Source organism: Cnephaeus nilssonii (assembly GCF_951640355.1).
Source record: "Cnephaeus nilssonii genome assembly, chromosome: 13".
Classification (NCBI taxonomy): Eukaryota; Metazoa; Chordata; class Mammalia; order Chiroptera; family Vespertilionidae; genus Cnephaeus; species Cnephaeus nilssonii.
Window position 1 is genome coordinate 57,315,176 of NC_137084.1, and position 14,652 is coordinate 57,329,827.

Genomic DNA, 14,652 nt, shown 5'->3' on the forward strand with positions numbered 1-14,652 from the left:
CTATCTCACCCTTCCTCTCCCTGCCTCTCTTCAATCAATAAAAAATAAGGTTGTATATGTCTCCTTGGGTGAGGATTAAGAACAAAAAGACTCATGTCTCCAAGTTCACTTTTCATAGCAAAATGGCCAATGCATAATATTCCTTGAATTGTCTTCCATTGTAAAAAATTAGAATCAGAAGAACATTTCTTTTAAATAATCACATCATCATTGATTATGGAAGGGATATGCAGATTTGCCATGAGTCAAACATTTCTCTAGATAAATTAATGAAAATCCAATTTATGTCCATTTTAGTTGTTTCTTAAAATGGTGTTTGCAAAACCCTTCACCAGTCTCTCTGTCTTCTGTCCTGGCTCTGGGATGTCAGCATTCGATTTAACATGTACCTCTTCAGATAATGAGTAAACTGAATTTTGGTGTGTTTTTATTTGGGTGTTTGTAAAAATATCTCTTCTGTTCACACTGACTAATTCAAATTTTTATATTATATGACCATTGTAAAAAAAATACAAAGAAACCAAGTATGATCCAGTATGTTATATATCACACAAAAAAACAGCTGTTAGCATTTGAAAATTATATATGAATAAAAAGTTATACATAAAATTAAATCATTAACCTTAAATCTGAACATTGTTTCATTTATTAAACTGTTCATTTCTGACATCATTCCTTTACCCAAAAGAAAAGTACTATTTATGAGTCTGAATCATATTTCTGTTTTTCACTACCTTTCACTCTTGCTATTATAAATGTGACTGTAAAGACATGTTCCCTTACAAAAGGATTATACAGTCAAATGATCCACTTATGTCTGAAAATAGTAACACACTTAATAAAAGAGGGCAGATTACCTGCATGGCCCTAACCACACAGGATAGATAATGGATATGGCCCATGGGCCTGTGCTTACTGTGGAAGGGGTTGAACCTTGCAATCATCCCCGGGATGATCACTGCAGTGAGCTCTGCTTTCACAGGCTGGGGCATGTGCACACACACTGCCTCACTCCTGCAAGAAGGAAGAGAAAGTTACCGTGTTTACAGTCAACAAACAAAACCACTATTTTTTAGGTAGAACATACTTCAATAGAATTATTTAAATCCATTAATTTGAAAATCCAAAACTATCACTTTGCCAAATAATTCTTCATAGTTCCTTAATTTTCAAGTCTAATGGAAAGTCCATTTGAACCAGAATTCAGTCTAACCCTTTCGCATCTTGTCTAGGAATTTGTAAAGATCCTCAGTCTCTTATATCCTTGAGGATATTCAAGAGGGAAATTCTGTATTCCTCTGAAATGCTCCCCGTCTGGAAATGATGGGGTTCTCTGAAGACTAGTTGGCTTAGTGCACACTCTCAACATAGAGGCTGGGAAACTTTTCCCAGGAGGGCGATCTGCTTCCTGGGGCAAGGGGTTCTAGGGGCCTCACATCATTCTCATACTTAGAAAATTTTTTTCATCTGTTTTTCAGGACTGTCAACTGCTATGAATAGATCAACAAATCACCAGGGCTTTCTCACTGCTGGGTATTTCCTCTACCCTCTCACCCCAGATTCCACTAGCTCTGCCTCTAAGGTATTTGACTTTCTCATCACTCAGAAAACTTAGCACCTTCTCCCTCATATATGTAGGGTTTTGAGAACTAAAAAGGAAATTGGGAGTGAGGGCGTTACCTTTAGTCAGTTTTTTTGGAGTTTTTTGGATTTTTTTTTTCAATTTGTCCATTGAAACTGCAGAATGAAATCATTCAGTATGGCAATGAAAACAGACATCTACACGGAGTTGGGAAGGGGAAAATAGATACAGGAAAACATTCTATCAAGATCCCAATAAGATCTGCCTTCACTGTAGCATATCTTGTCTGATGCATGTGAAAACTCTGAAAGAGCACCAGCTGGTATCAAGGTACAGACTCACCTTTGCAATATGTCTCCAAAATTCTGTGGAGAAAAATAGAAAGGTTTAGTGCTTTTTACCAATGACTTTTCCACTACGTCCATGGGAGATTTTTTTTTTTTACTTAGTTTTTTCTCTTTTTTTATTTTTTACTCTTTCTCTTATTTTTGTTCCATTCCTCCAGAAACCTGGTGGGCAATTTTAAGATAGTTCCAGAAGTTATATCCCTACTCTGTTTCATCCTGAGAAACCTATCTATTTCCCCTTCCCAGTTTACCATATTGTCATAAACAATGTTCTGCTGGAGACTGATTCCTGGAGACTCTCCAAGGGCCAGTGAAGGGGGAAGAGGGCTGGGGAGTCCCTATGTGCTCCTGTAACCATGATTAAGTATCCAGCATCTTGTCTATTTCCAATGTGGGTGCACCCAAAAATGACAACAATGCAAGTGGAGATTCCTAAATCTCCCCATATTGCCATGCCTATAATTAGCCTCAATACTAATACATTTTGTGCCTTTTCCCGAAGCCAAAATATATCATTGACTTTTAGAGGGGGAATCTAACTCAGGATTCTTTTACCATCCCACAGAGGTTTGTTTCTTATGGATAGTGTAGGAGGGATCTTTTGTTTGTGGGGTTCCTTGGAGGAGCGATACCCTCCCAACAAAATGACTGAGGGTATGGAAATAGGTTGTTGGAAACAAATGCCATAAAAGAGGAGGTGGATTTCCGCAGAAGGAATGCCAGTGCAGGTGAATGTTCAACACCCTACTTCAGAGTTCTTACCAGGAGCAGCTCTACATCTGGTTTATGGCACATTTCCTTCAGCTCTGTATACATTCCTCTTAAAAGCTGCCTCTTGTGTGCCATGCTGGCTTCACTGTTCTGGAGTTGGTCAAAAATCTCCTTGCCTTCCCTTTGCAGTCTCTCTAAATGATGATGTTTTTCCTCATGGTAAATTTGAGCCAACTCATCATATTCAGCTCTGATTGCTTCCCCCTTTGAGATCACATAAATCTGCAATGAGATGGAGATGTTTAGTAAAAACATAAACCCTTTCATTCATCTCCTACTGAATCTCATGGATTCTTTTTTCCCTTATAAAGATCAATTATATTTAACCTTTAACCCTCAGTCTTGTCTGGTCTCAGAATCCACATGTTCTCATTCCTCTTTTCCATATATTTTAATCAACCAATTATATCCACTTCACTCATAAAGAATCCTTTGGTAAGATAACCACAAAGAAAAGCAAATGTGTGATTTCTATATTCCAGCCAATGGTGTGAGAAGGCAACACAGTTCATTCATAAAACATGCAGTTTAAATTTATATTAATTGGATTAGGGATCCTCTATTTAGCCTGATTTCTGAAATTTGGATCAGATTGCTTCAACCCATTTTACATGCTGTGACCTCAGACTGATATGCTCATTCCCTTGCATTTCATCCAGCTTAATCCAATCCTGAGGAGGTTTCATTTACAATCTGACTCGCATTATCTCTTTGATTTTATTTCCTTTCATTATCTTCCTAGTTCACTCTGATGCTGCCTCAGATCTTTGTTGTTTTCAACGGCCCCCAATACACCTGCCTGCAACACCTTTGCATGTGCTATTTTGTCCATCTAGAATGCTCTCTACATACTCCTATGGTTGCTGTCCTCTTCAGAGATCTATTTTCATAAGGTGAAATTTTCAGTGAGGTCTTCTCTGATGATCAATCCTATTTAGAACTCAAACCCTCATCTGCAGTCCCTACCCTGTACTCCTCTTTCTCCTTACTGCTTTATTATTCTACAAAGAACTTATCACTTATCATATGTTATACATATATATATGTATATATATATATATACATATATATGTATATGTATGTATATATATATATATATATATATATATATATATATATAGACTATTTGCCCTTTGATTTAGTGTGTAAGCTTTATCAGGGCAAGAATACTTTCTATTTTGCTTACTGTTCTATTTTCTAGATCATTATTTGATACAGACAAGGTGTTTATAAAATATGTGTTGAGTAAATTCCTATTAGATATCACACCTTCAAGATAACCATCCAGATTGCAGAAATCTGTTATTCTTATATTTCCCTAACGTGTTGAAACATCTCCTTCTATATAGATACCAGGGTCTATATTTGGCATGTTTATATGTATCCCTCATCTCTCATCAATTTTCTCCTCAGACATTATATATATTACTAGAGGCCTGGTGCACAAATTCATGCATGGGTAGGGTCCTTGGGCCTGGCTGGTGATTGGGGCCAATTGGCGGAGTTGCCTGGCAATTGGAAGGGACTGTGGGAGGTTGGCTGGGAGGTTGGTTGTTAATCCTGGGAACAAACCAGCATGCTTTGTGTGACAGCTGTCATTTTGTGAGAAACCCTGACTAAGAGCCAATGGGGCCAATGGCAGGGGGCTGACCAACCAGGGTTAGGAACCACAGGTGGTAGGCCACTTGGGGGTAGGGTCCACAGGATGTTGGCCTGCTGGCAGGGGGGAGAAACTGTGGGAGGTTGGCTTGCTGTGGGGGGGTTGGCGATGGGAGTGCATTGAACACCAGGGGGCAGTTCCTGTGTTGAGCATCTGCCCCCTGGTGTTCAGTGCACATCATAGTGACCGATCTATGGGTCCTATGGTCAGTTGGTTGCTTAGGCTTTTATATATATAGATTCAAATTTAATTACTTAGGATAAGTTCAGGATTTCCCTGGATTGATGACAATGTTCTTTCTTCCTGAAATTTTCAATCTGTTTTCAAATACTACTTTCCACATTAATGTTTATACTGCCTCAGATGCTTCTCCTGAATTTTCAATGGCTGCAAAACATCTACGCCCAGTATTTTCCCCCTCCCTCCATATATGGCACTCTGTGAAATGGCCCAGTCTGTTGTGGTTCTTGGTACACAAATGATAAATATTGTTTATCCGGGGAACAAACCAGCATGCTTTGTGTGACAGTTGTCATTTTGTTAGAAGCCCTGACTAAGACCCCAACTATCTATCTATGGAGGAAAACACCCTTTTCCTGTTGATCACCCTTCCCATATTGAATCCCAAAGAACATTATAGTGTCAGAGGAAGTTCCTATTTTAAAGTCATTCATCCAACCACCCCATGTTCATGCTGCAGGTTGGAGAAATGCAAATACCAACCTCCCAAGATCTGGTTGTCACAGATTCCACAATCAGGTTTCTATCATTTTCACAACATTTCTCCCATAAAGAGCACATTGTCTTGAGGAGTTTCTCCTGTAAAAGAACAACAAGAATCAATTAGAGCCAATGAAGAGGACAATGTAACATTTAGTGCTCATAGAGGGAGGGCCTACAGAATGAGTGATAAATCAGAACCATGGAAAACAGGAAATCATAGAGTTGCCTTGTTTACATCACATATTTGTGAAATCTGGGAGGCTTCACACTAAGGAATTCCAGGGCAGAGATTCTGAAAGAACACCTGGATGGAGTAATCCCATCCCCAAGGAAACAGACCCACAGGAATTTCATACCCACTTTACAGAAGTGGGTCCAAAAGGGCATCACTTACCCTGTGTTGCTCAGCCGCCTCTTCTACTGAACAGTGTCTGTGAGCACCATGCTCCTGAGACGTAGAGCAGTGTAAACAGAGCAGGCTCCTCTGATCCTCACAGAAGACCTGCTTTGCCTCCATGTGTATCCCACACCTATTCTCCTTAGAGCGCAGGAAATTCCACAGACTGGCTTGTCTGACAGTGAGAACCATTTGCTTGAGAGTGACATTTGTGTGGAAATCTTTCTGCTTGATTGCTTTCTGGCATTCAGAGCAGCGAGCAAGAACTGACCTGTTTGGCAAGTTGAGGTAGAAACAGGGCCTGCAAAAGCTGTGCCCACATTCTATGGTGATGGGGTCTACGAAGCAGTTCCTGCAGATGGAACAGGTGAGTTCATTCTGGAAGATTTGCAAGATGCGATCCATGTTTCTGGGAAGAATTAGCAACAGGTCATTTCTGGGCCTGGGTTGGTAAGAGGCTTCTGAACAGTTATATGAGGGTAGTGATGTCCATGTTTTTTTCTCTTTGCAATACTCACTAAAGCAAGACAACCTATTTATGCCATGACACAGATGAAAATCTGGAGCTCAGAAAGCATCCTTGGGCTTTACCACAGACAATGTTCTCACTAGATGGCTAACATAATCTTACACATTCAGTTCCTAGTCCTTATCCAAATACAAATGTGTGCAAGTATCCATTTCCAGGACGTGGGATATAGCCTTTTATTACTGGTCTTTAATTGTTCTAAATCAATCAGAATTGCCCAATTCGGTTTTCAGGCCAGCCAAGCCCCAATGGGGTGAGGGTCCATACTGGGGGAGGGGGTGAATGGCCAGCCTGGGTGAGGAGCTGAGGGCTGTTTTCAGGCTGGCCACACCCCCTTCAGGGTGGGGGTCCCCGCTGGGGTGCCTGACCAGCCTGGGTGCAGAGCAGATGGCTGTTTTCAGACTGGACAAGCCCCCCAGTGGGGACCCTCACCCCATGTGGGGAGCAGGTGGCCAGCCTGGGTGAGGGGCTGATGGCTGTTTGCAGACTGGCCATGCCCCCCAGCAACACAAGCCCCCAGCTCCTCCTTTTTTTAATTTTTTTCATTGCCTCCTTGAGCAGAGGCCAGGGCAGTTGGGAAACAGATATTGGGATTTATTTATCTTCCATAATTGAAACTTTGTAGCCTTGAGGAGAGGCCAGGGCCGGCCAGGGCAAGTGGGCGGAAAGCATTGCTTCCTCCATTGCCAAGGGCAACTCAAGCCTCCTGCTCACTCCAGCTCCATGGCCCCTGCCATATTTGCTGGGATAATTTGCATACTCACTCTGATTGGCTGGTGGGCATAGAGGAGGTACAGTCAATTTGCATGTTTCTTTTATTAGATTAGATTATTTTGTTAATCCACACCAGAGGATATTTTTTTCCATTAAATTTTAGAGAGAGTAGAAGGGAGAGGGAGATACACAGAGAGAGATACACTGAGGTGAGAGAGACACATTAATTGGTTGCCTACTGAATGCACCACAACTAGGGCCAGACTGCAACTGAGATAAGCTCCTTCACCTTAATAGAACAGGAGACCCTTTGGTCCCAAGGCCATTGCTCTAACCACCAAGAAAACCTGCTAGGTCCACACCCACCTCTTTAGATTGTAACTCTCAAGTATGTAGCAAGATGACAATAGGAATTCATGATCTATTAACAACTCAATTTTGGGCCCATTGATCAAATTAATATACAGCTTTGTTTCTAAAAACAACTCTCTGAATGATGCATTTAAAACATAAATGCTATTACAGTAGACAGATGCTCAACAATTACCTAAGATTTATTTAATAATATTTATTGAGTGTTTGTGTGAGTGTCAGGCATTTCTTAAAGTGATCCGCTAATCCACAGGTGGGGAAAGTCCTGCCCTAGGTCCATATAAGGCCCCAAAAGCATTCTGTCTGATCCTGGCAAGGCACTAGGGGTGAGTAATTTAAATGTTTGACCAAGTACAGCAGGATAATTTTTAAGTTGATAATTTTGTATGGCCCTCAAATGATGTTATAAATATGCAAATGACCCTTGGCAGAAAAAAGTCCTCCTCGCCCCTGCAGTCTAATCTATCTATATCACAGGATATGCCCAGGAATGGACCAATGGGAAACCCTTCCTAAAAATCCCAATACTTTCCCTTTCCAACACCTAAGAGAAATCACTAATTATCCAATACTCTCGAACAATTACCAAATTTACAAATGTTTTGTCAATCTCATGCATAAAAAATAATCATTTGATTTGAATTTCTTTCTCATTGTTAATAATGTTAGCACCTTTTCCTATTTATTTGTTCTTTTTCTTTACTATAAATAAGCACTTTATAAAATTATTCATTTTTCTACCAGGTAATCTATTACTTTTATTATCTATAAGTATTGATTCTTCATTGCATTCTAAAAACAAATTACTTCCTTTTTAAAGTGACAGATATTAAACACATAGTAAATCCCAATCATGTTCTACAAAGTGACACAAACACTTTACTAGCAAGTACTGAAGCATTATTCCCTGTGGAAATGAAGAGTTAGTCTCCGTCCAGCCTCTGGTCATAGCATGCTCATCCATCAGTTAATACATAACCTTGGTTTATCTGTGTTTCCATTTAAAGACATCTTAGTTAATATATATTGTGTATGTATTAATATTGAATTCATGGCAAACAGCACTTGAGCTCATTCATTAAGGATACTTATCTAACAGATAGATTATTTCCTTAAATCATAGCTAGTGCTTTGGTACTAAGGCTGGGGGGCATTTTAAACAATGGTGTAATCAACAAACAGCATCAAAATGCCAAAAACCTGGCATAATAGACCATGGAAAAGACACTTACTTGCTGTTTGAGCTTCTCCTTATTCAAACTCTGCTTGGAATATTCAACTGGTGGGACTCAAAATTCTCCTTCTCAGTGCAAGTCCAAGAATGGCTAGGAAATCACTATGAGTATTAGTTATAGGATTACAAATAAGTTTTAGTGAATAAGCAAATTTGCAACTACAGAACCTGCAAATTAAGAGGAAGGACTAACTGTATTTTTCTGGGTATGCTATATCTATATGTTTTTATAAGAAAATGAAATAAAGGCAGGAAATTTGGGGAGGGGCTACATAATATTTTGTTTTTTATTGATTTTCAGGAAGAGAGGAAGGCAGAGAGGGAGAGAGAGAACCATCTCTTACCTGGCTCTTGCACACCCCCCACCTGGTATTTAGCCAGAAACCCAGGCACATATGTGAATCAAATCATAAACCTTTTGGTGTATGTAAAGATGTCCAACCATCTGAGCCACACTAGGCAGGGCCTAATATTTCCCAGACAAGAGTTCTTTGCCAATGGACCACAAGATTTATGGTCAAGACTGTCATAGCAGTGAAGAAGAATCTATCAGTGCTGTCAATCAAGGCTCAACCACAGAAGCAGAACCTGTAATATGGATCCATGTACAGATTTATTCCAAAGAAATGGCTTACAGGACCATAGGGGCTAGTTAAGCAAGTGTGAGATCTGTGGTAGGCTAAGTCGGGAAGAGAAATCACCAGCAGGCTGGAACCCAATGCTCATGGGACAAAGCATTTGTCACGTCAGTGAGGTATTTCTGGAGAAAAAGGCCCATTTGATGTTTGGAGATTTGTTCAAAGATTGTCTATGCCTTCCCTTGAAGGACTTTTGTTGGTGAAGTCAAGACTTGAGAATTTCTTTAGCGCACAGTCAAAATAAGGGACTTTAGTTACACCTGCTATCTTCTCACAGCACCAAGTAGTTTAGCCTTTGATTGAATAACTAGGCAAGAGGTATGTGTGTTTAAAAAAAAAAAAAAGCTTGCTACCCTCATTTCCTTCCTTGTAGTTCTGCCTAACTGAGTCAGCACATAAAAAAACTATCATAAGTTGATATGACAATAAATTTTAAAAATATAAGAACAGGTCTCCTTGTTCCATTCTAGGTTTACCATGTAGGACCATCCACAGAATGCCCTGGATGTATCTTCTCTAACTCAATGCATTGATAATGTTAATAAATATTTCTGATTCCACTAGCAATAAATTGAAAATGTAGCCTCTACATTCATTGTGATCTTGATTGATATCATTGACTTTTGTTTTTCTTTCATATCATTCAGTACTGTGGTTTTTCTTTACATGTGGAAGCAAGCATTTGTTTTAGAATGTTAATAAAACCCATTAGTTAAAAACTTACAAGATAACATAAACTATATGAGTAATTATAGTATACTAGAGGCCCAGTGCACAAAATTTGTGAATAAAAGGGGGCTCCCTCAGCCCAGCCTACACACTCTCCAATCTGGAACAACCATCTGAGCCACACTAGGCAGGGCCTAATATTTCCCAGACAAGAGTTCAATTGCCAATGGACCTAACCGCTCTACTGCCTGTCTGCCTGATTACCCCTAACTGCCTCTGCTTGCCGGCCTGGTCACCCCTAACTGGTCCCCTGCTGGCCTAGTTGTTGCCCACTAAATGCCCCCCTGCCGGACTGGACTCCTCCTAACCGCCCCCCTGCCAGCCTGGCCATCCCCTAACTGCTCACATGCTGGCCTGGTTTCCCATAACTGCCTCTGCCTTGGCCCTGCCACCATGGCTTTGTCTGGAAGGAAGTCAGATGTCCAGAAGATGTCCCATCGCCCCGGTCTAATTAGCATATTACACTTTTATTAGTATAGATTGTCCATTGAATAACAGACTACTAATATGTTAACTGATATTTCATAACATTTATTTCCTATTCACTTACTTATTGAGCTATTGAAAATACTACAAAATACATCCTTTGTACATATTCTTGTTTGTGGGAAATTCTATTGAAAAGATTGCTAAAGGTGATATAGCTAGGTTAAAGGGTATGTGGGAAGAACACTGGACTGTCCTGAATTGGAAATTTAAGTCACAATACTCATGTTCCTTAAAAAACATTTACCTCACTTCAAAGTGCATACTGAAACATGTAACTATTTTTTCAAATCATTGAATGCTTATCTCACTAAATATTATAGACTAGCATCCCTCTTGTATACATAGGCATTCATCATGTTTTGAGTAGGCTGTAATGTGTACTATATATAGAATTAAATACTCCTAAAATTTTTTAGAGTCTACAACCATGTACAAAACTACAAGATATCTGGCCACTACTTTGTGTGTCCTAGGAACTACTAAGGATTAATAAAATAAGAGAAGTAAAATTGGTCATCATATTAATTCCAAAACACAGACCAAACAAAACAGTAATGGGATCATTTTTACTAAGTTGGCAAACAATGTGATTTTATAGAAACAACCTCAGTTTGCTGATGAATGAATACTCACCAATGCTGGCTGGAGAAGTATTAATACAAAGAGGTCAGCTCAAGGATCAAGCCTTCCAAGTGTGATGGCAGTACCTCTCAGAAGTCTCCCTGACCCTGTAAGCTCCAAGCACACTCCCTGTATTCTGGAAAGAGTGAGTTTGGCTCCTTATATGGAGTCCCTGAAGACCACACCCATTTTTTCCAGGTGATGGGATTTCAGAGCTCTCCATAGAGCTAGTCTCTTCTAAGGGGAAGTAAGATTAGCAACACCTTTTCTAATCTCCCTAAATATACCTCTACTAACATAACCTCATCAAGTCACCCGATTCCCAACAAACCAACCCTCGCACACTGTCTTTATATCTACTTTTATGGACATTAAGAACTTTTATTTTTAATTCATAAACAGATATAAGAGATTATTTTACTAATTAGTGACTTCAGCAAATATCCAAAAGCTTGGAAATAATTTACTGTGTTTTCTTGGAAATATTTTAACTATGTTCTGTTATGTAGAAATTGCTTCATTTGTTGCTATAGTTTTATTATTATTGTTTGAATTCTATTATTTTTTTTCAAAATATTTTTATTGAGAGTGGAGGGTAGGGTGGAGGGAGAGAGAGACCTAGGAAGAGATAAAGAGAGAGAGAAATAGAGCAAGAGAGAGCAAGAGAGAGAGAGAGAGAGACATTGACCCAAGGGAGACTTATTGATTGGTAGCCTCCCTTCATACCCTACCAGGGCCAGGTATAAATCCTGCAAGCCAGATGTGTGACCTAGATTGGGAATGGAACCATGGGCTGACTCTAAACTCTGAGCCAAACCAGCCAGGGATGTTTGTATATTTTAATTAAGACTTTAATATAAGAACACCTTGGCAACTGCTCTTTTATTGTAATCCTCATCCAAGACTATGTTTATTAATTATAGAGAGAGCGGAAGGGAGAGAAAAGAGATAGAGAAAAAAATTTCAATGTGAGAGAGAAACATTGATGGGTTGCCTTCCCCATGCAGAATATAACTTCCTGTTCCTTTTGATTAGAAGTTAGTATTTTCTCTTCTGTGGCTGAGGGATGTGTGTATTGTCACGCTTAATACAGACCTTTCTGGGGAAAAAAAGGTCATTTATGGTTTAATATTTCACAATCAATAAGAACTGAAATGGCAAACAGTAGATTTTCCCAGAACTGGGTAATAAAGACAAGTACATCTGAGAAATGGGGCTGGTAGAAGGCAAAGAAAAGCGAAATTCCCATAGAATGGCCCAATTTTATACCATCATTCTGAACAGAACGATTTTGAGGAACAATGTTCAGCTGGATGATGATGCCACCAGCAGGATTAATTGCCTCTTCCTCCTGACAGGGTGAGCAGGTGCACCTGCACATGCCTCAGCCTCTGCAGCCACAACTCCCTGCACATCCCATCACTGGACTGATGGGCAGGGTCAACCGCTTCCGAGGTGAGTGTCACCCCAATGGGGGACCACCTGCCGGGGTCCTTCAGTTGGGATATGTTGTGGGTGACCTTTTCCTTTTGCTTAAGCTTTATCTTGCAGAGGAGAATAGCCTGCCTGCCAAGTGGCATGTATGGTCCTACTTAGTCACGGGGTCACTATAATGTAGGAAAATGATAGATGTGACTCAGGCCTTATCAAATACTTATATATTTGACAAGTGACTTATATAATAAGAAAAAATATGGATGCAAAAGTGACTTCCTGAGTCCTAGAAATATCATTACATAAAATTTCAGTAGTTCACTGAGTCATAAAAAATTGGATATCAGTTTAAGATATTCCAATTTCTAATAACTGCAGTGAATCTGTTTTTAAAATATTTTGCTTTAATTTTTTTAGTAATTGGATTTATAATATGTGTTTCAATGGATGTAATCAGAAATAATCATAAAGGTGAAAAAAAGCTAAATTCAGAAATAAAGAATTTATGAATAATAACAATAAAGTAATTTGGTGGTGGATGAGGCCATACATAAAGCTCCATGGTAACCCTAAACCTGGAGGGTTAATGTAGCCAGTTGGTGCTTCTCCTCAAGGAACCTCGATTGCCTAATCCTGTTGGCCCTCAGCACTCAAAAGTGATTCTCTGTTTCTCTACCCAGATGGTCCAGATTCAGGAAGGGGTGGAGACAGAAAGAAAGAGGCTGCCCTTCCCATCTGTGCTGAGTTTCCCTTCTGAGAAAGGGATCCTTTCAGAGATTAACGTCCACACTGCCTTCGCCTAGCAGGTGCATCAGAATCACCTGCAGGTCATGTTAGAACACAGGTGGCTGAGCCTCCACCATAGAGATTCTTGACTCAGTGCATCTGGGGCTGGAGAGCTGGCAGAGCTAGCAAATTATAAGCTGCTGCTTCTGGTGCTGGTCCCAGGACCATTGTTTGAAAATCTCAAAATTAAATCAATGTTTATTAAAGATGATACTTTAGGTTCTGTGGGAATGAAAAGTAGAAAAAATAACATTCATTTGCACAAGGGTGGAAGTCCAGGCCGTGGACTTGCTGCTGTAGCTTCCTGCAGTCTGTGTGGGGAGAAGGGAGTATAGCTTTGCAGCCCTTTGGCCCACCCAGCTATGTCCTGGGAGGGCAGCAGGATGGCTGCTATGCAGCGCCCTTGGATTTCAGAGCTCAGGACATCAAGCAACAGGGCACAGGCCTGGTGTCTGGGGGTCCAGGCAGCCTTACCTTTGGACCCTTCCCTTCCCTGTGCCACCCCCACTGCCAATAGTTGATTTTCTTCTAGGTATTACTGTATTTCTCTCCTCTACTTCATAGTCACACTTAGTGTGGTATTGTCTGATACTCTGCTTCTGAAAAAATTATCAAGCCTTTAAGGTTGAACTGGGAATACCTATCATGCCCTTATTATCACATATGGTGAGATCTTGCTCAACATAGGTTTGAACTATGAGGGAATGAGTACTCTGGTGTTTTTTGTTGTTGTTTTTTTTTTTTTTCCAATAAAAACACAGTTGACCATCTTTATCTGTGGGTTTCCTATCCACCTATGGTGGATCAAAGATAACAATTTTAATCATTGTTTGGAAATGCATGAACTCAGAGGGCTAACTATATGCATTCTTTTATATCATTTACTATAAGGAACCTGAAAATCCCCGGAATTTGGTATCAATTGGGGTCCTAGAAACATTGCCTCACAGATAAGAATGAGGAAGTTTGGGGAGAGTCAAAGTTATATGTAGATATTTGACAACAAGCCAATGGGACTATAGCATACTTCTATCCCATTCCAATAATCACATTTATTACAATTCTGGGCACTAGTTTCTTTTGGCTGGTATATATATATATATATATATATATATATATATATATATATATATGATTGCTAATATGTTATTAAAACCACTTTTTTTCCTCTGAGCAGAAACCATTATCATTTACCTGGTTACTTGAATTTAACCAAAGATACATTTTTATCAATATGCATGAAAAAATAAATGTCAACAGAGCATATTCATTCTTACCTTGAGTGTCTGGGTTTTGCTAGCTTCCTGCTTCAAATTGTTTTGCATGTCTCCAATCATACTCCATAAAAATCCCATGCTCTTTAGAAGTTTCACCTGCACAATAACAATGAACTTTAGTGCCACCTAAGATGATAATGTAAGTTTTAACCCCTTATTTCTGGTTAAAGGCAGTTGTTGAAAAACACTTTCAGTTAGAAAGGAGAGGTCTGATATATTCACATACATCTGCTTTGATTCTAACGTTTGGAATCTCAGAGGAACATATAATAACAAGTTTGGGAATTCTCTACAAATTATATCCATTTCTTGAGAAATGGGCAACCAGGTTTTCATGAATCCTGACTCT